The sequence below is a fragment of the Zosterops lateralis genome, assembly GCF_965231275.1.
Source record: "Zosterops lateralis genome assembly, chromosome: 1".
Classification (NCBI taxonomy): domain Eukaryota; kingdom Metazoa; phylum Chordata; class Aves; order Passeriformes; family Zosteropidae; genus Zosterops; species Zosterops lateralis.
The window spans coordinates 91,849,211-91,871,305 of record NC_139762.1 but is presented as its reverse complement, the minus strand read 5'-3'; the positions used below and the strand labels follow the sequence as shown (position 1 = coordinate 91,871,305).

The following is a 22,095-nucleotide window of genomic DNA, read 5'->3' as shown; positions in this document are numbered from 1 at the left end:
TCTGGAGATTTCACTGTAAGAGAACTGCCAGTTCATGTCTTTCAGTCCTAGTAAAATTGTTTGTGGGATTTTTAATCCCTATAATAGAACAAATATTCAGAAATGTGGCATTGACCTGAATTTGGTCATAAATCATCAGTATTAACTAAAATGAATTAGGACTTCAGTTGCTTTTCTTCTCTGGGATGGACTTCTGGTTCGATAGGACTTAAATGAAGAAGTGTAACAATCATGCCATTAACACTTGCATAACCAGCTTCTGATTCAACCTGTGTGAGTTGCAAATCTGGCTGTACTGGATGAGTGTCTGTATGCATACACATATGTACATATCAGCTCTACATTGTATTTTATCATTAACATCTGCCTCTCTGCAAGTTTTATGCTTACAGCTATTGTCTAGAGAATAGGAGACAAGCCTATGCTTCCGTCGTGTTTGTCATTACTATTATATTAGGAGTTCATTCTGTAAAAGCATTTCTTCCAGTCCTTCAAAATGCCAACAATCACATCCAGTGTTCAAAATGTAGATTGTTATTTGTTGATAGTACAGAGTTCTTCCAAAATTATAGGTAAAGATTTCAGCACTATCCATATGGTCATATGAAATGTTATCTGATGGAGTAGTTTCACAATAGTTCCTTAATCCTTTTTCTGTTCCTAATGGCACCTCTAAGTCCTTTTGAAATGCTTACTTTGTTACCTGCAACTGTGTAGTTGATCTCCTCCTGATATTCTGGTGCACTCCAAGTGCCTTTGCTTTGTTTCACAAATGTCCTAGAGGACATCTTCCAGAGCCATGATTTGTCAACATACCTCTGTTTTGATTTGGTATCAATAAGCAGTACCAGAAGTTTTGCACTTGATATAAAAGCAGTTCATAGTCTCCGCTAAAACTATTTCTGATAGCATGCCTAGGCAGAGTGGCCAGTGCTCTGACATGTTCTTTCTGTTCCAAGGGTTTTTTCAACACAGGTAAGAAGTGAAGGTGATCTGATGACTGCAGTACCTCTGTCTAGTGCTGTTTTAATAGCCAGGCCATATTTACCAGTTAATGAGGAAACTCATGTCTCGGAACTCAGAGCTGCTGCGTCATCCTGGTCTTGCCATGCTTCTTGCAAGTGGTTTTTGTCACTGAAGCATGTCTACAAACCAATAGTTAGGTGAAAAGCTGTCGGGTTCTCATCTGAACAAAAGATTCTTGTAGTCTCTCTATCTCAGAATCCACTAGTGATATTCTGGACTATTTGGAAGAAGTTAGGCTTAGGATATTGTCTTACTTCCCTTGTCACCTTTCTAAGGCTAAGCATTCTCATACCTTTCTTTGCAGAAAGTTCCTGAAATTGATAAGGCAAGTTCAGAAATTTCAGCTCTACTATTAGAAAGACTAATGCTTTTTGAAAAACACCTGTGGTTATATATTGATATGAGAACCTTCAATGAATGGGTGCTTTATGCTAGTAATTATGTTCTTAATGGTTAGTCTTCTGTTTAGTGATGGGCATCCTTTGTATTACAGCTTCTAAGTTTTATACATCTGTTGGTCTGGAAAAGAGTTTTAGTTTAAATAAAGATATAGTTTCACTTTCTGTGTGCTTGAATGTAACAAGTGTATCTTTCTTTCAATGGAAAATAATATAGTACAATGCAATGTGAGATGATGGGCTGAGCATAATCTCATGTAACTAAAAATTTACACTGCAGACATCTACATATAAGCTAGTCATGTAGATAACTTAAAGGTAATGCACTTGAGGGTGCAGTCATTCACCCTAAAGTGAAATGAGTTCTCTAGGGTACACTGACTAGCTGATTCTTTCTTTTAGGCATCTGTCTGATGTAGGTTTTTGTGTTGTCAGTGTTGTAATTGTGACAAACTAATTTCACCCAAGGCATACTCTTTTTTAGCAACTTGCTTCCCGATTGTCCTTGACATGATCTTTCATAGGATCTGTCTTTTTTTCATCAGCTTTATGATGGAGATGATTCAGTCTTTGTAGGCAAAAGACCGTGTAAATTAACTTACTTGATGTTTTTCCTTTTGGATTTTCTTCTGTTCCACTCCTTTGGTCTCTCTTTTCAAATGGACAGTTCTCATAAGCAATTCTGAAAAGGTGCACACCCCTTAAAAAATAAGAAAAAGGGGGAGGTCAAGTCATTAACTTCATAAAATTTAAATTAAAAGCGGTCAAACAAAAAAAACCTCAAAAATCCAAACCCACCAGAAAATGATACAAATTATTGCAGGAGTGCACCTGTGAAGATTGCCATGGGAGTTTCAGAGGGTGGTTGTGACTTCCTGAACACGGATGTAATTTACTGGGAACTGAAACTGTGACTGATTGCAACAGAAGTAGAATCATTAGCATAATTTGCCAGTGATTTTGCACTAAGGAATTGTAATACTATATGTGTACAGATTGTTTAAGCTTGTAGAACTTAGATTATCGTGAAATAAACATGCCGTGGAGATTTGAGTGCTGGGATTTACAGTTTAACAACAGGCATTTATTTTCAATTGTAGGCATTTTGCATTTGTAGCAATTTGCTTCTAGTGTTAAATTGAAACTTTTTTAAACACCCACATGTGGTGCTTATGGATTGAAATGTTTCTGCATACCCAAAATACCTGCATATGTTTTGTCATTTATCTTTCATTAAGTAATTTCAGTTTAATTTAAGGGAAAAAAAAAAAAAAAAGGCAAGCCTACCTCTTTCAAAATTTCTCACAGCTGACACTCACTTATTAGCAATCTGTTTAGTTTGGGGAGGAATCTACCTGAATCTTTCTGAAAACTTTAGGCACAGCCTTTTGTGTTCATAAGGACAGAAGAAAAAATTCAGTATTTTGTTCTTGATTTCTAATAATATGCACTTAAAATAATCTATCAGGATGCTTAAATGTCAAAAGGATATTAATTTTGGCTTCAGGAAGATTAATACAACCCCAGTGAGAAAATATGACTTTAGAAGCATTAAATATTGTGTAGCTTGTATTATTTATTTGCTGACATGGTTGCTGATAAATAACAGTACATCCAGGGTGCAGTTAGGAATTCTGTGTAAAGTAGGAGGATATATGTTAATGGTCTCGATTTTTTCTTAAACTAGAAAAAATGGTTGTTCCTGTATACTCAGCAATAACAGTAAAGGTAAAGTAAAAAAAAGACAGCCTGTATGTTGCAAGCATCAGACATGGTAGAAAATTAGAAACACAAGGTAATCTTTAGTTCACTTATTTTATGAAAGTTTTTTTCCAAATCTTATCTAATGAGTACAGTCAGTTTAGTCCAAGAGCTGCAAAAACAGAATGTTGTTTTTTTCCCCCTTTTTTGAGCAAATAAAATGCGTTTGTATTAAAACTATTGAATTAACATGCCTGGGAGCAAGTTTATACACTTTTCCCTTGTTACCTTTTCCAAGATGTATTTCCTGGAATTGTAGTCTCTCAGATCTTTCATAAGGTTTTATTTGATCTGCATAAAATGTGCCTCTAACTTTCTTTTCCAATCTATATAATAAAAATAAGTGATCATGTCAGAGACAATGGTGGCCAGTTCATGTTCTTTTTTTCCCTCAGGCTAATAACCTTTAATGATGTTCCCCCTTAAGTGAAAGCTCATAATGAGTAATATTAGTTCTATGTATGCAGGTTCGTGAAATGTGAATGAGCTTTACATTCATTCAGTGGTATTTTCATCTGAACATATAATTTGATTAAATGTGAGAAACCGGAGTACACCAGGATGTGAAACAGGAGTGTTTGCTGACCTGCCAGAAGAGGTGATTTTTTTTAACATGTGGGACTGTAGTTTCCTCTGTAATTAATTAAGCCACAGACAATAACCAATACAAATGTTTTCTTTTCTTTCCTGAACAATGAGTTCTCTCTAGTGAATGCGGCCTGAAGTTGCTCAAGGGTGGAAGGCAGATTAGTTCCTTGTGTGTGATTTGTGTGTGTTAGACTACAGATAAGCTGTTCTCGCTACCAAGGGGTTGGTACCATCCACAGCCTTCCTAACCCCTTTCCACAGCTGTGCAACTGCTCACTGGGCAGTGAGTTGACAGAAAATGAAATCTACAAAAGAACAATTAATTTTCTGCCTATTTATGACAAGGTCCCACGTTTCCAAATGCTTTTTGCTATTTGTTTTGATACTATCGTTGATCTGTGCTGCAAGCCCTATTGAAATGGTTAAAAATAACTACAGGAAAAATTTAAGAAGAGAAAACTCATGTTGTTACAGAGATCTGATTCCCAGTACGCTCCCCAAGAAAGTCGTGCTGTCACTGCTGAGAAAAAAACAATAAAATAGAGACTTTGCAAGGCTGGAATTTCCTAAATGAACACTGACATAATGAAAAATATTCTCAAAACCATAGAGAAAAATTTTAGCAGCATCCTATTTGAGTTCAGAAAGAATGGGAATCCTTTTGAAATAGGTGTTTTTCTGTGTGTGATAAATTGCAGCTGTGATTCTCAGGATCTTGTATGTCTCTCCTAATTCTGCTTTTAACTGTTTAGATTTCATTAATACTTCCATTTGCCTCTACTGTGTCTTGATTCAGAGTGAAATTTGGGCACTACTTTGCAAGACTGACACGTGATTCTCATATATTCAGGCAGTGCATTTTCAGCTTGCACACTTTGTCATGTCTTGTAACAAGGCAAGAACATGCACATTATTGTTTCCTCATTAAGTGTTAAGCTGCTATAATCATATGGTATCCAGCAATTGTCTGTCTTTACTGTCAAAATGTGGGTTAAAATCCAGCCAGTTCTTTTCTCTGAAGAAGATAAAACTGTGGAAATACTGTTCTAAGTGTTAGGTTTCAGTTGCACAGCAGATACTAAGACATCTGAATCTGATTTCTCACTGGTTTTATGTTAGCATGAAACCATATTTTAAGAGAAGGTTATACAAAATTTTACATGCCAAAGTATTTTTTTTATTTGAAGTTCAAGATCAGAATTTCAAACTAGCTCTAAGATTAAACTAGGTCTCTATACAAACTTCACTGATAAATATGGTATGAATGTCTATAGTCAATGGCACTTGTAGAGTTGATTTTTAAATTATTTTAGTAACAATTGGTTACTAAACTAAATTACTCTGATAAAACATGTTTGAAAGTATTGCTTGCAATTTGTGGCTACCTCCCTGGCTATAGCTACTTTCCAGCAGACATTTTACACATCAAAGGAATTATAGCATGGCTAACCAAACAACATAGCATCTGTTTCTGTCTGTGTTTAGGATTGGATGGTAAAAGAAAACAAATAAAACTGGCTGAGATGCTAAAATGAATTATTCTATAAATATGTGGCAGATTTGCTCTATAGCCTGCTGTAGACAGAATGGTTCTATCTACTTCCAGCTGGAATAGCAAAATAGTATTTTCCCCCATTTAGAATAGTGGCAGTAAAAGCTGAAGGAGGATGGAAGATGTTTAAGTTGAGGGTTTGCAGTAGGAGCACATGTGGAATATTTACCCCAGTAGTCTACCCAATAGTAAAGTATATTTGCATGGAAAAAGGTGGACTGAGTGTAGTGTGTTCCCTTTGACATGCATTTGAAGTGTTGGTCTCCCGTTGCCTGGGGCAGTTGTTGACTGGCAGCCGTCATTGTAGCATCCACGTTTTGAAGGATTTTGTTTTAATTGCGAGGTTGCAAATGTAATCTAAATGCAAAAGAAAGAATAAATACATCTCAGGTGTTTGGGAAGATGTGTGGATTAGCTCTTGCTCTGTCTAAGGGATGTTCAGTAAGGTTCTCAAAGAGGCACATCTGGAACACAACTTGAAAAATACAGTGGTGTACCGTTTCTCATTCTGACTTGTAATAGTGGAAAAGATTCTCACTTATCAAGAATAGTGATCATAAACCAAATATTATAAATAAGGCTTGCAGCAGAAGAGTCACAAGTGACAATGGGTAGGCAACTCATTGGGCTGGTAAGTCTAAATATTAAGGACATTTACAGATTTTGCTGGTAAGATCAGGTGTTAAGAACAGTAATTTTTCTTCACTATTTGGCACCACCTAGTCCTCTAGCATAGAATTGTTGTGTTTTTTTGTTTTTGTTTTTTTTTTTTTTTTTTTTTTTAAATAAAAGCAAATTGGGAGAATGATATGTGTTCTGTTTTTCTTTAATCAAGGTATGTGTTAAAAGAATGCAAGTCTGCTAAATAAAAACAAACCATAGCAATGATTATAACTTAGGATAAGTAGGAGGTTTGTAACATAAACAATAAAGGAGGTTTTGATCCTGGAAAACCTGAACAGTTTCTGAGAACACTATGGACTCACTGTCACCAGCACAGACATAAATGCCTTTACATGAGTGAGAGTTTGGAAAGAGTTTGTTCAGTCTTCCCTGATGTGCAGGGGCTGGGCCAGGCACCTCTGTAGATCTCCTTCCCATAGGTACTTCTGTGCACTCAGCATTAGGAATTCTGAACTGGTCTCCTTTTGGATAGGAGATTAAAAGAAGGCTATTAAAAATGTGTAAAATGTAACTAAAAATGTATCTACTAAATGTTACTTTATGGTATTTGAAAATTACAATATTCATCTCTTCTTTGCAGTGATCTGTTATTTTTGGAGTATATTTTAGAGTGGAATAGTAACAATTAAAATTTATTCATAGAAATGTTATATACTATTTGAAATTTTATTTATAGGTTTGCTTGATTTTTGTGAGAGCCAGCTTACCCAAATGTGCTGTAGGTTCAAGTTTTCTTCAGGCAGTAGTAGTTCACAAAGGATCCGTTTGTCAAACTACTTATTTAAATATCTGTATTTTGTGCTGTGCTCTCCATAGTTAAAGTGTGCTCTCCATAGTTAAATCACGTGTGTATGGTTGAAATGATTAATAAATATGTATTCATCCCCAGCAATGTTTTGTAAGCCTAACAAGTTAAAACAATAAAATACTACATATTTTGATTTTTTAAATGAATAGATCTTTTCACAGTGTTTAGATTTCTTAAATTAATATTGTGTTGCACTTCCTTTATCTGTGCTACCCGTATTTTGAGCAAGAATATTTTCCTCAGTTAAAGCAGAATAGCAGATACTCATGTTTTATGTCTTTAACTAAAACTAAGTTTAAATGAAGTTTTTGTGTAATTTGATTTTATAATATTTTTCTGTTATTAAGTGCTTTCAGAAGCATAGGAATCTCTTGCTGGAAAACTTACTCCTTTTACCATAGTTGAGGAATCAGTTAATTAATTTTGGCAGGGCAGTATTAATTGCTTTTTAGCTGTTTTAATAACTTGCAGTTTTTTAGTCTCATTATTCTTTTGGTTGCCTGATCTTAACAATGTTCCTGTGGTTGTGGTGTTTTATTTTGGGTATTTTTAATGTTCTCTTCTATCGTTTGCTGTAGCAAACGGCCTCAGTTTAGGAACTGTGCCTCTGATCTCAGTGGTTTTGGATAGTACTGCCCTGAGAATAATAAATGTTTTCAATTTGCCTCTGAGTGATGTGACTTGTGAGTTCCTGTGTCACTAGATACTGCATACTGTCCTAGAAAAAACAATTGAAGCAAATTTATAGTGATAAATTCAAATTTTGTAGTCCTGGTTTCTATCGCTGCTACCAAGAAAAAAAAAGCGTAGATATTAAATGGAATAACGACTGTAACATCCCTCTGTCATCTAGCACAGTATTGCGATTCCTTTTTCAGTGATGCAGGTCCTTGCCTCAATGTTTCCCAGCTCAAGCTTGGTTTTCTGGGGTTAATTTTCCCGGAGCGTCTGCCTGGGCTTTGGAAGAGCCCTGTACAAAGGGAGTCAGTACAGCCTAGTGGAGAGCAGAGTCATGAGCATTTGCATCTCTGGAATGTTTTTATTGACAAACGGTAGTCTGCTATTGACATTCGTGTCCCTTGATGATACTTCTATCCTAGCTTATCTTTGCTGGTCAAATGCCTTAATTGTTCTGGCCTTTAATTCAGTCAAAGTTGTTGCAGGAGTGGAAGAGAAAAGAGAAGGAACAGGTCTAACAGAGCATCAAGCTTGAGCTGTGAAGCTGCTGGCAACGATCAACCTGTCATAATGTTATGATTTGTTCATTTTTATACCATTTATTAGCCTTTACTTGTTGTGCCATTTGGCCTCCAGGGCAGATAAAGTGCTGTCTAATTTGGTAGGTTTGCTTCTGTCAGAGTGGCCTCGACAGAGAAGGTGTTAGCAGTAGTGACAAATAATCAATAGCTGTCGTTGTCATGAGGAACGTGAGTAGTTGGGCCTTTCATCTGGAGGATTAGAGGTCTAATTGGATTGAGAATAGGGAGGGTGAGCTGTTGGGTAACCCTGTCAGCTATGTTAAGCTGTCAAATGTCAGCTTTCCTGAAAGGAAGAAGGAATGGTTAGCTTTCAGAAACGAGGAAGGAAGACATATGAAAGCTTTTTAAAAAGTAATAGATAGAAAAGTAGAATAGGCTAACATATGCTTTAACCCTTCCTTGTTTAATTACGTATCTTTCTAGTTAATGAGGATGCGTGGTGTGCACTCTCTCGCTCTCTCTCTGAGACAGGCAGAATTTGTGTGAAACAGATTTGGCAGTGTTATACCAGATCAGACTGGTTTTATGTCTTGAGAAAAAGCCAGTTAACTACTCAGATAGGGAATATAAATGCCAAAGATTATGACATGGGGGAGGAAAATACCCATCAATGGAAGGAATCACTAATAGAAGCTGTAAGGAAATCAAGTATTTTATTTTCATATTTTGTTGTAAAGATATGTCAGTCCAATAATACCAGTATGTTTTTTGAGATCTAAGCAGTTGTTTCAAAGTTGCTGTAAGTAGAGTGAGTATTATTATCCAGTCCTGCACTGGACTTTAAATTATCAGTTGAATTTTGTCTGCATTTTCTTACTGTTGCATTTGATCTTTACTTTCTCCCTGTTTCTTGGAGAGAGATTTCTGTTGTTCTAAATAAGGTAAATCAAATGAAAGACCCATTATGCTGGTAGAACAAGTAATTTCATGTGCTAATATTTACCTTATCAGAATAAATAATAAGACTACATTTTAATGAAGGATTTGCTTATAAAATTACTGAAATTGTGGTTTCTTTATTTATCATCTTACTTTGCACTTTCTTCAATGCAAGTCTTAACAGTAACCATGCCAGTATTCCTCTTCTTTAAGTAACACATTTGCCTGGAGATCTGTAGTACTTGGCCATAGTTATCTGTATATAACAGATCTGGAAATAGTGAGGCTTTTAGATGGTGGAATACAGCTCTTTATTCTGCATCAGCTAATTTAACAAATCAATTTTATAATTTTCTTCTTTTTTTACCAGACTTGTAGGTATTTCAAAACTCAGAGATATTTTTTTTTTCTTGTGTGTTTGGTCATTTATTCTGAAGTAGTTGTTTTACTATGAGTGTTTCAATTTGGATTGATTCCCCTGCTGCTCCCCTCTTTTTTGCAGCACTTATTGATGGTCATCTGAACTTGCAACATCATTTTTACTGGTGGTCTGCTGTAAATACTGGCAAACCCATCCTTAATCTCAGATTTACCTTTGTAGATTAGTACAATAGTGTAAGTATTCCAGAGGCAGAAACCTTGAACAGATTGTCTGATATCATATTTCAGTGTCATCGTGTGTCAGAAATCATGGGGGTTTTATCCCTTTGAGATTAACTGCCATGCTCTCAATGACCCATCTTTGTGTGAGAGCCTGGATTCATGTGTGTTGAATAATTTTTGGGTTTGCAATTACTTATCTGAAAGGTACTGTACCTCTGTCATTTATTTTCTGATAATCACTTCTCCTAACTTATCTTTCTCTGCTTTGTTTCATTGCTTCCCCAACTCAGACTGTATAATCTTGATATTTATTTTTGAGTCTGAGTAATCTGATTTAAGCACATTTAACCTGCTGGTGTGAGCTACAGGATGGACAGATGAAGAAGTGACATCATAGCCTACTCTCACAGCTTGAAGTGTGCTGAAGGTTGCTGAGCTACAGGAGAAGTATTGTGCTGCTGTGGCCTGGTTGGCTTCAGTATTCATAATATCCATGAAGCTGACCCAGCGTTTGTGCACTGTGTTGTTGTCTGCAGTGTAGACACACTGTGATAAAATGAGCTTTTTCCCAGTTAATAAAATAAGCCCAGGCCTATTTATTATTTTTTAAATTATATATTTAGCTTTTTTTTTTTTGCAAAGTTCCATCTTTTGTTTTACTTATTGTGATAAAAGGAGTGTCGTAATTCAGTATCTTAATTTGTAGAGTTTTACCTAACACTTAGTATGAAGATCCTTACCCAGTATTTTTTCCCAGGCAGCTTCCTTCCCATGGCAGTGGTCTTGGTTTCCCCATTTTTTCCATTTTTTTTCCAGCTCAAACGTCACTATTGGTGATGTTTTCTTTCTCTTTTGCTCCAGCAGTATCACAGCTATTTTCATTAACCTAATTAATTTATTTTCATTGTACAAACCACTCTTTCCCATTTTCAAACTTGATGTGATTTTACTTCTCTGCATCTCTGTTCCACTTCTTGCTCTGGTAACTCTCCTTGTTTCCTCCACTTGGCTTTATATCTTTTGCTACCATGCTTTTTGTGCTTGAAATAATCCAAGGAGAATATAATCAGGCTCAGAATATATATGTATATATTGTATTATCATCCTCATGCCTCTGTTGAGCAGTCTTGCTCTCATGCACTTGAAATTTGAATATGAAATTTCATTAAAATAATAAGAAAAGGAATGTCTCCAACTGAAGTGATTTTCTATAAGATTTTGCAAATATGGTTTAAGTGCAAACCATGGTGGCAGAACATTGAGAAGTTCTGCTTGTGTTGTGTTTCTCAGTGAAAAGGAACTAACTCTGCATAGCATATGGAATGATATCTTAAATATCTGTACAACCAGCTGGTAGAATTACTTTATTTTCATCTATGGAGTTCAGTGCATACTTTTATGAGTAAAATTTGGAAGAGCTTCTGGACTGATGACTCATGTATTGTTACTTTTTCTGATCTTTGTTAAGTCCTCTTCCATAACAATATTTTTTTCCATCTACTATCAACAAATAAAATAATTTGTATTAATTTTTGAAGATTCTCAGTTACCAAGAATGAGTAGATAAAGTGCCCTACTGATTCTGTCTTTTAAAAAGTACTCAGTCTTGAATGAGTACTTAAGTCTGAAAAAATGGTGCATAACTTGAACTCAGAGATTTTGTTGCAAGGGATTTTGTAGAACTGAACAGGATATAAACATGCCCAGCAAAGAAAAGTAATTTGTTCAGACATGAGCAGTGCTTTTTCTATAAGAACATTATTCCATATTGCTTGATAATTGGCTCTTTTAAGTTGACTTAATTTTCCTGGGTTTCAACTGCTGTTTGTCTCCTACATACTGTAATCAAACAGCTGCCCCCTCTCTCTCATTTTACTCTGTTCAAAGGGCAGGTGAAAATTTCTCTATCATTTGATCTTGAAGATAATGGTTGCACCTTAAAAAGAGTATTTTCTTTTTGAACATGCTGCTTACCGTACTTGGAGAGATACACTTCAGATCTGAATAGAATTCATTTTGTTTCACTTATTGTTGTTCCTTGAGCATGTTTAGCATTGTGGCATCCCTTGGTGCACAAGAAACTTGTCCAGGTTTTTTCCCAGGACATTGATGTCTGCTGCCAAGTCTGTACTTTAAAAACTACCTTTGCAGACAAAGACATTTCCCTGTTTGAGTGTCCTTTCTAAAACATCGTTCTTGCATTAATTGCCTCTCTGCAGCTGACCCACGACTGATCTTTAATGGTTATGAGAAGAAATATTGTTGTTGGGACTAAGAAACCACTTACTTGTTTGTGTCCAGATTTGTCCCTGACAAATTAAAACAGGATTTCCACTATTATTATCTCATCTGTTTGGTTTAGTCCCATTTTGTGAACTGTAGGGTGATTTTTGTTGGAATAAGTTATCTTTTTCCAGCTATTCTGCAGTAAAAAGAGAAGATATTTGTTTTCACTGATAATAAATGTTATTCTAATTTTAGGTGAATTAGTTTTGTGTTAAATGTATCCACATATGCTTCAATACATGAAGTACCAGCAACAGATCATTTTGAAACAGGACACCTTTCTGCTGAATTCTCCAGGAATCTTCTATCAGGTGTCTGACACATCCTTAATCTGATGCTCAGGCTTGTCATTTGAATCAATAGGATACTAGATAGGATGTCTTCAGCATGCAAGGCTACTGCTATAGGAGGTATTTGAAAAATAAATTCAGATCTTATGACCAGCTACAAACTCCAGGAGCACTAATCTTTCATTTATCTCTCTCTTTGTCTGTAAACAGTTGGTTAAATTGTTGATTAAAGAGAATTAAGTGAATCACACTTAAGTCAAAATGGATATGTATGAACTGCATAAGCAAATTCTGTTGCTGTCTGAAAAGCAACAGCTAACTCAGCATTTCATAAAATGCAAAATTAATTTAACTTGCCTATTAAGATTCTAAATTTTCTTGTCTCTTTGTAGAGCAGTTTGGAACTCTTGTTACACTTTTTTTTTTTTGATTAATGAAGGATTAATGAAGAATGCTACCAGTTTTTACTAATGAGGAATAATTTTTGCTGAAATATTAACTGATTTATGTTATGAGTATCATCTGTGTGTGTTCAGCCTTATGATGAGAACATTTAAACATAGATAGAAATATACACAAAGGATGCGTTTTTTCAACATTGTTAATATGGTGTGGATTTGGGTAGGCTTTGCAACACCAACCTTGAATTATTTATCTGCCTCTAGTCTGAACAAAGAGAAATAAATCTAATACTTTTATTACTGCTAGGATGCAGTTTGAGTAGATTATGAAGGTTTTGATTTATTTACCAGTACTGTAAGTCGATTATGGCTTCATTTTAAGTATCAAACATCACTGCAGTGTCTATAGAAGCTATAAAATTATGCCGTATGTAAAAGTAGCCTGAAGTGTCTGAATAATTATTTAAATTAAGACTTAACCTACCTTTATTGCTGGTTGTTTTCAATATGGATTGTTTGTCTACTTCTGTAATAGTTCTGGAGACTTTGCTGTGGCTGGAGACCTTTTCTCATCCAATAGAATTTGATAAGTAAATTTGCAATTATTTCACATAATGGCTTGTTACAGGACTTAATGTGCTTTTGAAATAGATTTAAATCACATAAAAGGCATACATTTATTGCAGGTAAAACAGCAGCTAAAATAATAACCAAAAATTCCGTGAAGCTGTACTCAAAAATGAGCGTACATGCAGCGCTTTCACTTTGCAAGTGTTGTTGCTTCCAGCAGTCTGTAAGGACATGACATGCTCATAGAGGGGTGCAATTAAGAAGTACAAGGCAGCAGTGACACAGTACTAGTCAGAGTGATGCTTAGTAGTAATGGCAATTAGTTTGCTTCCAGAATGAAATAGTACTGCACAAAGGTGGGATAAAAAGACTTGGACTGGACTAATGGCTGTTATTTAGACTTGTTTTCAGATAGAATTCTGTCATGGATTATACCGTGATTTGTAACATTTTTATTAGATTTTTTAAAGACATGCATCTGTTTCAGGGATATATTTTCTTAGTTTTGTTACAGTGCTCTTAATTAAAGACAATTCAACTCAAAGCCATTAAAATGAAGAAAATGAATGTAGTAACTATTTCCTAGTACTTGTTTTTTGGGGGGAAGAGGGAGTAAGTACTTTCTGGCAAATCTTTCAAATGACTGTTTCTTGACAATAATTTTTGAAAGCTTAGTGTTTGATTCTTTATGGAGAGGTGGGCAGTGATCCTGTAAATATGGATGATGCGTCTCAGGCTTTGTTGTAAATCCCCAGAGATTGTGTGTTGTGGGTACTTCTGCCTGAGTGACTTCAAAAGAACACTACAGGAAAACAAGTTCAGTAACAGTGGAAGAGATCAACTGGAAATGAGAATGCTAATTGCATTTTCATCCTTGAAGTGTTTTTTTACAAGAAAGCCACTAATTTCTATAGGTAGATCATAACATTTATTGCTCAAGAGCTGAGAACACTATATAGGAGCAACATACACAGACCATGGATAAATGAGGTCAAAGGCTGTTAGATACAAACACCTATTTTCTTTCAGCCTATGCTGGGAAACAGTTTTACCTTGGCTTTTACAGCACTGGTCTGTTGTCTTCTGTACTGTATTCTTTAACTGTGTGCCAGTTGATAGTTCTGTCTATTCCTATGGAAACCAAGAGAGTAAAGCCAATCTTGCAAGAGGCTTTAGGGAGAATTGCTCTTAGTTGAGACACTGCCTTGCTTTCAGTCAAAATGTCTGATAGTCAGAACTGGCCTCAAGTCGTGCGATGTTCTCCGCTGATGTATTGCCTAAGATGCTTTGCCAGACAGATGAACACGTTCAGCTTGAAAACTGGTAAATAAGGTTTCTGTTCAGCTGTCTGAGAGATTTTCTCCAGTTGAGTGTTTTACTTTTGAGTCTAGAATGCTGCTAACAAAGTTGCTAAAAGGGTACTTCGCAAGATTAAACCCAATGTCAAAAATCAGTGATGTTTTTGTCATGGTTGACTTGAAAGGCTTAGCAGAGCATTACATATTTAAATCCATCACTGGTTTGTTAGATAGAAGGCATGGCATCATCCTTGTCCACCAAGAGGTAATAAAGAGCTTGCAGATTTTTTTTCAAAGCTGTAGTCCATTGGATAACTGCTAAGGGTCATGTCTAAAACAATAATCCTAAAGATTTCCTCTTACTTCTATTTTTCAGTTACATTGTTAATCAAGGAGTTAACCCTTAGTGATAACCAGAGAGGCAGCCTGTTCTTTTGACCGTGACTTTACTAATTTAAACTAGAAACTGGGGTTCTAGGTAGCTATGTTGACTTTGTTTTTTTCAGAAGCTGTTCAAAGCAATTTACTGATATTGAAGGAGTGTAAGAGTGCAGTCATGTACAGTAAAGGGTTGCTTTTACAGGGCTTATAGCTTTTGTAACCAGGCAATATGAATTCAGTTTCAGTGTGTTAGAAAATAAGAAGTTCTAATATTTCATGCATAGGTAAGATTTCAAAACACAAGTGCTAATTTATAAATCCAAATCATTCTTACTTGCAATTAAATTCATATATCTATTTGCTAGCCTCTCTTAGTAGTTTTTCTCCCGAAGAATTCTTGTGAGATTTCTGGTAAGTAACTGATAATATAAGCATATCAAAATACTCCTTTTGATGTATGGGTTTCAGTTACACTTTTGGAACAGTAGTCTGTTCCTGTAGATATTAAATTAGAAGTATCATAGAACAGATTCTGTTTTTCAAAGTGCTTAGTTTGTTTCCCAAAAAGCTACTGAAACTGGTGGGTGTTGGTGACAGAAGTCCACATTGTTCCAAGTGGTTTCTGACATTCTTAGAATGTGCCTCTTCTCAAAGAGACACCAAAAGCTGAAACAACCTCTAAAGAAACCACGTGCACAGCTCCTTTCCTTTCCAAGGTTATTAAAATATTTGCGGTTTGAAAATTTGTTTATTTTGTACGAAGTTTATTTGTGGGGTGAAGCATCCTCTCTTCAGCACCTCCTCAGTGGAAAGAGAGTGAGCACGTTTGTGTATATAGTAAGATTATCTTCTGTGAGATCGAGTAGATCAAAGAGCAGTTTCTACTCTGTGAAGATAAGCAGGTTAAATTCAGTTGCCATTTTTGTTTTCAAGAGAAACCTCATGGATATATTTATCTTTCAAAGGCTTAGCTAGCAATTAAGGAGTTCAAGTTTTTTGACTTTCAGTGCTTCTTGAAAGCATCTGACAGCAAAGAACTCTTCTCAACTTTGGCTTTAACGTCTGTGCTAATCTGTTGGCAGAGCGTGTTAATGCAGTGCCAAGTGGCTGATATGTTCTGCTTGGGTTTCTAAGGCAAAATCTGAAATACTTCTTTGTTGTACATATTTTACCTCCATGAGTGTCTGAGTGTACAATATGATTTAGTATTTGTCAATGTATAGTTTCTACTGGCTTTAAAAAATAATGTGTCACTAATAAAATGTATAGACATTTTTGTGTTTCAGGCATAAACAACAATTAATCTTGACTCCAACTTCTAAGGAGTCCTGGGTTTAAAAGGCTTATCTAAAATAATCTGACTCTTAAAAGATCACAGCAAATCAGTTTTGGTTTTTTTTACATTTATTTATTTGTATATTTGAGACAGAATGTGCTTCTCTGGAAAAGGAGATCAGTGACCCGTATGCTAAATTGCAGTGTACATTACCAGTTCTTAGTCAGGGTCTAAAGAAAGTGAACAGTGTATGTGAGTGAATATGTATGCAATAACCTATGATATAATTAGTTTTTCTGTTCTCAAGATGCTGTTATATATCCAGCTCTCCTGTCTTAAATACCATTTAGGAGTTTAAAAGAAAAATTAAAACATTAATAATATTTAAATACAATAATAATTATGTAATAGTTGTATAATCACCATCCATGTTATGATTAGTGTAGTGTTAGAACAGGAGATGTTTTATCTTTGCAATTAACTTAACTGTAATAATTTTGTGCTGTTCTGTTTGTGAAAGAGTAAAAGTAACTGAATTATATGCTATATTCCTCTGAAGAGGATTTATTGATTGTTAAATAGTCTGTCTTTTCACAAAAGATTGCTAAGAAAATTTAGCTAAAATGTCTTATATAAGTGCTGCTTAATTAATAATGAATATATTTCAGGAATCAAAATTTAATAAGTTAATAAATTATTAATCTATGGTAGAAATGTATAATTATCAGATCTCTGAAATCCTTTCTGTCATGGTGGACTTGCTGCACTGCTGTCTTCAAACACACCCCTTTCAATAGGCTGACCTTTGTGCTTCTGATTTTGTGGAGGCCTCTATTTTACCACTTGCCTGCACTGTGCTGCATCCTGGCTTACCAGGCTGAGTTACTGCAGGGCTCTCTGTCTGGGGCTGTGCTCAGTGGTTAATGCCTGATTTTTGGGAAATCTCATCTCACGAGTACAGAAACAGCAAGGGATAAGGTGGGAAGAGTTTTATTCAGTGAATCGTTCTTTAGGAATTGTGACATTACAGAATTTAGGGTATTCAATAACATTTCTAAATAGTGGTAAGTAATGAGTAGTATTTTTTTAAAGGTTACTTAAGAGTGGCACAGTGTTAGGCATTATTGTCAGTCAAAGAGAGGATGGCAGTAGCTAGGATATCAGAAGAATAGGAACACTGAAAGTATTTAAAATTATTAGAAATATTATAGTCCAAAATGCTAGTCCTCCCAGGGAGGAGGAGACACACATAATGATTTGTTCTATGTATTCTGAATTTATTATTTGAAATATGACTGAGAAGGATGTAGTGTGCTAACTGATTGGAGAATGTACTTAATTTATGGGAGAAATGCAGTTTTAAGTATATCTGACAAGATATATTCACTAGCAGTAGACAAGTGTCTTTGTGATTCTGTAGGGCACTTTTTGGGACCCCCTCTGGTAGCCTTGTAATCTTTGCTTACTTGTGTTTAGAAGAAAAGTTCCAACTAAAATGAGTGCAGAGAGCTGATGATTTTTTTGAGGGCACTGTAGGATTTATCCTTTGTTACTGAGATAAAAACACCAATGCTTGTTTAGATTTTAAAAGCCACACTGTTTTTTCATGGGTAGAAGAATGAAATATGTCCTTGTGTGTGTTGTTTTAAAATAACCAAAACAAAACAAAAACAAAAAACCAACCAAACAACAAACAAAACCTAAAAGCCCCATCTTGAAACAGAGAACTGGGAGGAAAAAGATCCCAAACACTGTAATTCCACTTAAAAGAAATCACTAGGAATTTTTTGAAAAGGATTAGATGTTCTTACTCCCTATGGTGCTGGAGGATAGATTTACTAATCCAGAGGGTCAATTTTAGCCTTCAGTTCTAATTTGTGGTTTATCTGTAAGTATTTCCAAGGCTTTCTGTTCTGCTGCAAGTATATGCCCTGACTGCATCTTCAGTGCTTATACTGTCAGCAATGGAAAGCCCTTGAAAACCACCTCCTTTGTAAGGATTTGTGTTCTTTGGGTCTGTCTGTTCCCAGTCCTGGGAAAGCAGGTATGTAGTTTTGGAGTGGAGCCAAAGTAGCATCTTCACGGTTTAACAGCTTGGCATTCTTTTTAATGACCCCTACTGTTTTTACCAGGAGACTGTATAGAGATGCTGGGCTGCTTTTTCCCCAGTTCCTCTAGCAACCCTTACAGTGCCCTAAATCTTCACAGGCCCATTGTAGGTATTCTGAAAATCAAGCCTAGCTGTACTGTAAGAGTTGTCAGTTCATGTGCTCTACGTTGTAAATTATTACAGATCAGTCTTTCAAGTCGTGTTAAGTACTTCATGTGGATTAGAATTGTTACCATTTTTGAAAATGTGGTCTCAGCAATTAATAGGGAAATGAGCAGGTTTTCTGTGTGCATTGTCCCCTTTTAACCCACTGATGACAAGGTGATGGTAGCCTAACTATGGGTGTGCTTTTGATGTGCTTGGAGAGATGCACATATTCCTCTGACTCTTAGCCTTACCTTCCTTGTACAGCTCAGTTTCTCCCCTTATAAAAGGTGCGGTATTTATCTATGCAGAGTGTTTTTAAAATCTGGACATGAGAAGTTTAGTGTCAGAGATGAACCCACACTACAGAGTAGGAGAAGTGGTTAATGAGAGTGTAGAAGCACACAGTTATAATGACCAAGTTAACTCACCAAGAAGTAGTGGGATGAGAATGGAAATAAATTTTCACAGAGCTGTGTTGCACATCAGCAGAATGTTTCCAGGTGTACCCTTTAAAGCAAGTTTGTATGCTTGTGGAATACTTAAAATTTGCTATGAAAAGTACTTAACTTCTGAGGAAGTGTTAGAAACAAAGGCATGTGGTACTGAGTGTCTCAGGGCAGGACTCTGGGGGCTGCACAGGGTGGAAAGATGTGAATTGTGAGGGCAATGTTTTTTGTACACTGGTAATACAACCTGTAGTTTGAGCATCAACCTATGATAAGAATTATGGCACCACTGAACAGAGCTCATTTTTTCTTTAGCCTTTCACTTAGGTGACCATATGGGACAGCCTGACTGTGGCTGTTTGACAGATGCCCACCCAGCTGCTCTCTCACTATACTTCCTCAACAAGCCAGGGAGAGAAAATTGAAAAAGCTGTTTTAGATTAATAAAGAAATAAACACATTTTTCTGGTAGACCCAGAAAACCAGGTAGAAAAGTGTACCAGTGATTTTCCACTGCAACATTTCCCTGGCAGTAGAATCATATTGAATATACTAGACAGCTTTTGTTAATGACTGAACTTGCAATTTTGGGGATAATTTTTTCAATTTCAGAGATAATCTAAATTCTGGCAAATTCATTGATTCTGACTAAGATATTTCTTCCATAACTGTCTTCTCCATTAAAACATTCAGGAAAGGAAAGTTTTTGTGACTGCTTAGTAGTTTAACATGGGGTCCAGAATTTTCTTTGAAGTTATTACTTGATGGCAGAGCCGTGATTGCTTATTGAACTGTCTACCAAAAATATGTGTTCTACATCATTGCAGTTAGTACTTGTGGCTGAATTTTTGAAATAGCTGAAGAATTTCTTCTGATTATGTTAAAGTCAGCTGTGCTCTGAAACTCTGCTGTAGTTCGCAGAGTCAAGTTTTCAAATATTTTTAGTGGAATCTAAAGGAATTTTAAGAATTGGCATTGGAATGGTAAATTTTGTCTGCCAAGAACCAAGTTTTTTGTACAAGTATTTAATCCTGTTTACTCTCTCTGTTTTCTGTTTATAATACAATAAATTATAGATAAATTAGCACTATCAATGGTAAGAGACCATAGACTGACTCAGAGATCTTCATGCTGCCCAGGAATGTTTAGACCAATCAAGTGCATTATTTATGAGTAAAAACCTAGCCAGCTTGAAGACTTTTTATACACAAAAATTTTATAAAAACTGAGGAATTGGCTTTTCAAATTAAGCATTCCCTCCCTCCAACTAATAAGATCTAAATTACTACTTACAAACTTAAGCAGTAATCAATTGAAGGTGGGGGAAATTTCCATTGCCATTAAAAAGCACAATATTGTTTTATAACAAGTGGAAGGAAGACAGCAAAATTCATGGTATTACTAAAGAAAAGAACAGCAGTCAGAAGCAAAAGCACGAATAAGATAATTCAAATAAGTAATGTAAGTACAGGTGTTTTCTGTGGTAGTGTTAAAAAGAAACCTTAAATCAAACCTTGGAAAGAAACAGTATCTTTTGTGTTTCAGAATGAAAGGATTTATTATAAATTCATTTGCTAAGGAGAAGGATTTGTTGGCTAAACATGCAAGAGAATAATGTAGTAGTAACTGATGGAAAAATGTGTAATAGCAAATATAAAATACAGTATAGGGAGAGAAATTCTAATAATAAAAGGGCATGTTTCCTTACTTTTATGCATTATTTTAACTTTCAGTCTTCTTTACAGTGGAATTCGTTCAAAAAGCAGAATACACTTGTAAATCTTCTAATAAGTACCCATCAACAAGACAGAAACAATTTTTTTCTCTCATGGGTATGCATGCACTCTGTGCAGGAAATATTGAAAACAACACAAATGTATTATCCTCTGTGATGGAGAAAAGCAGCTAGATTACTTCCAAGCCTAATATTCTCTCAAGTTATTTAATATTGTCTTCTTCCAGTCTAATTGCCTACCACATCATGATATAATGAGACTTTTTTGCTAGTTTTAATTTTTCTTTTTTAATGAGTTTTGTAAATTTTTCTCATATTTGCCTGTACAGTGTAATGGTAATAAAGAAGAGTATTCTCATCCCCAGTTCCACCCCAGATTTATCATGAATTAATTCTGAGTGTGTTCTCTGTGGTTTAGGAGCTCTGCAGACATCATGCTGTTCTTCTCCTGTACTTCAGAGTATCCCTTGGTATGTGTCTGTGTACTAAATGGACAAAATCCTGCTCTTATGCTTTCCCTGACACCCAGCAGAAGAAAAAGATGTATTTGGTCACTTCTCACTGGGAATGCTGTAGTAGCCATGCTCTCTCTGGCAAGAGAAGTTTGCATGTTCAGGCAGGTTTGTGGTAGATTCTGTGGCAGACTTTTCTTGTAAGCTGTCACTGACAAGCAAGGACTAGTAACAATAAATGGTAGAAGCAGGACGAGGTAGTTTTGTCTGAGCTCATTCATGATTTGCTTTCCCTGATTTGTATTTTAAAATAAAATAGCATACCAGGGGAAAAAAGGTCACATTCTTTTTTTTCTTTGGCCATACTTGGTGAAATCCATTCTGCATCTGTAAAGTTCAAGTCTTCCATTGCTATCAGACAAAAAACAGAACAATAGTTTTTGTAAAGGACACCCTTCCAATGTTCATGGCTGCTTTGAAAAATGAAATTTGAATATTTTTTATGTCCTGGCACTGGATACTGTGGAGGCCTCTGGAATCCTTTGGCCTGTCTCCATCCTACCATTCTGCTGACAGAAGTGATTTGCAATTCAGAGCCTTATGAGATACCAAAGTGCCCCCGTTCATTAGCACTGCTTGCCCTTGTCTACTTGGTTGCCTTTTTTCATTGTTTTTCCAAAGACAGCCTAAGGGGACTAACATGCAGAATTTATAAAAGAATTGTAGAAGACTGAAGTATGTTAATTTGCAGGTAGTTTCATAAGCAGAAGCATCCAAAGACGTGACTTCTATTGATTTGAGTGTCACCTTTCCTGTGTACATTGTCTAATAAAGCTTCATCAAATGGTCCAGCTTTTCCCTGAGTGGGGGAGAATTAGTACAATTTATCTTCTGAGCTTTCTATTTTCATCATAGTTATAGATAATGATCTGTATGGGAAATTGGCAAAAACTAGCATCTTGAGGAAAAATTGGAAGACAGTGAGCAAAATTAGGAGAACTTTAGGAGAAGTTAAAGGTTAGAGTGTGAAATGAGCAGAGGTGTTTGAGCCGTGATAACTGAAGGTACATGCAGATGTTTTGCTTTAATAAGTTACTCCTCCAGCAGTTGCTGATCCTCGACTGTAACTTAACTGCTGAAGGTGT

At 35.7% G+C, this 22,095-nt stretch overlaps 1 protein-coding gene across 2 annotated transcripts in view; it reads left to right on the top strand.

Annotated features, from left to right (window-relative positions):
• The window catches only part of INVS (inversin), an 82,254-nt gene that overhangs the window by 12,914 nt on the left and 47,245 nt on the right, over positions 1-22,095 (top strand). The gene's annotated exons all lie outside the window — the stretch shown is intronic.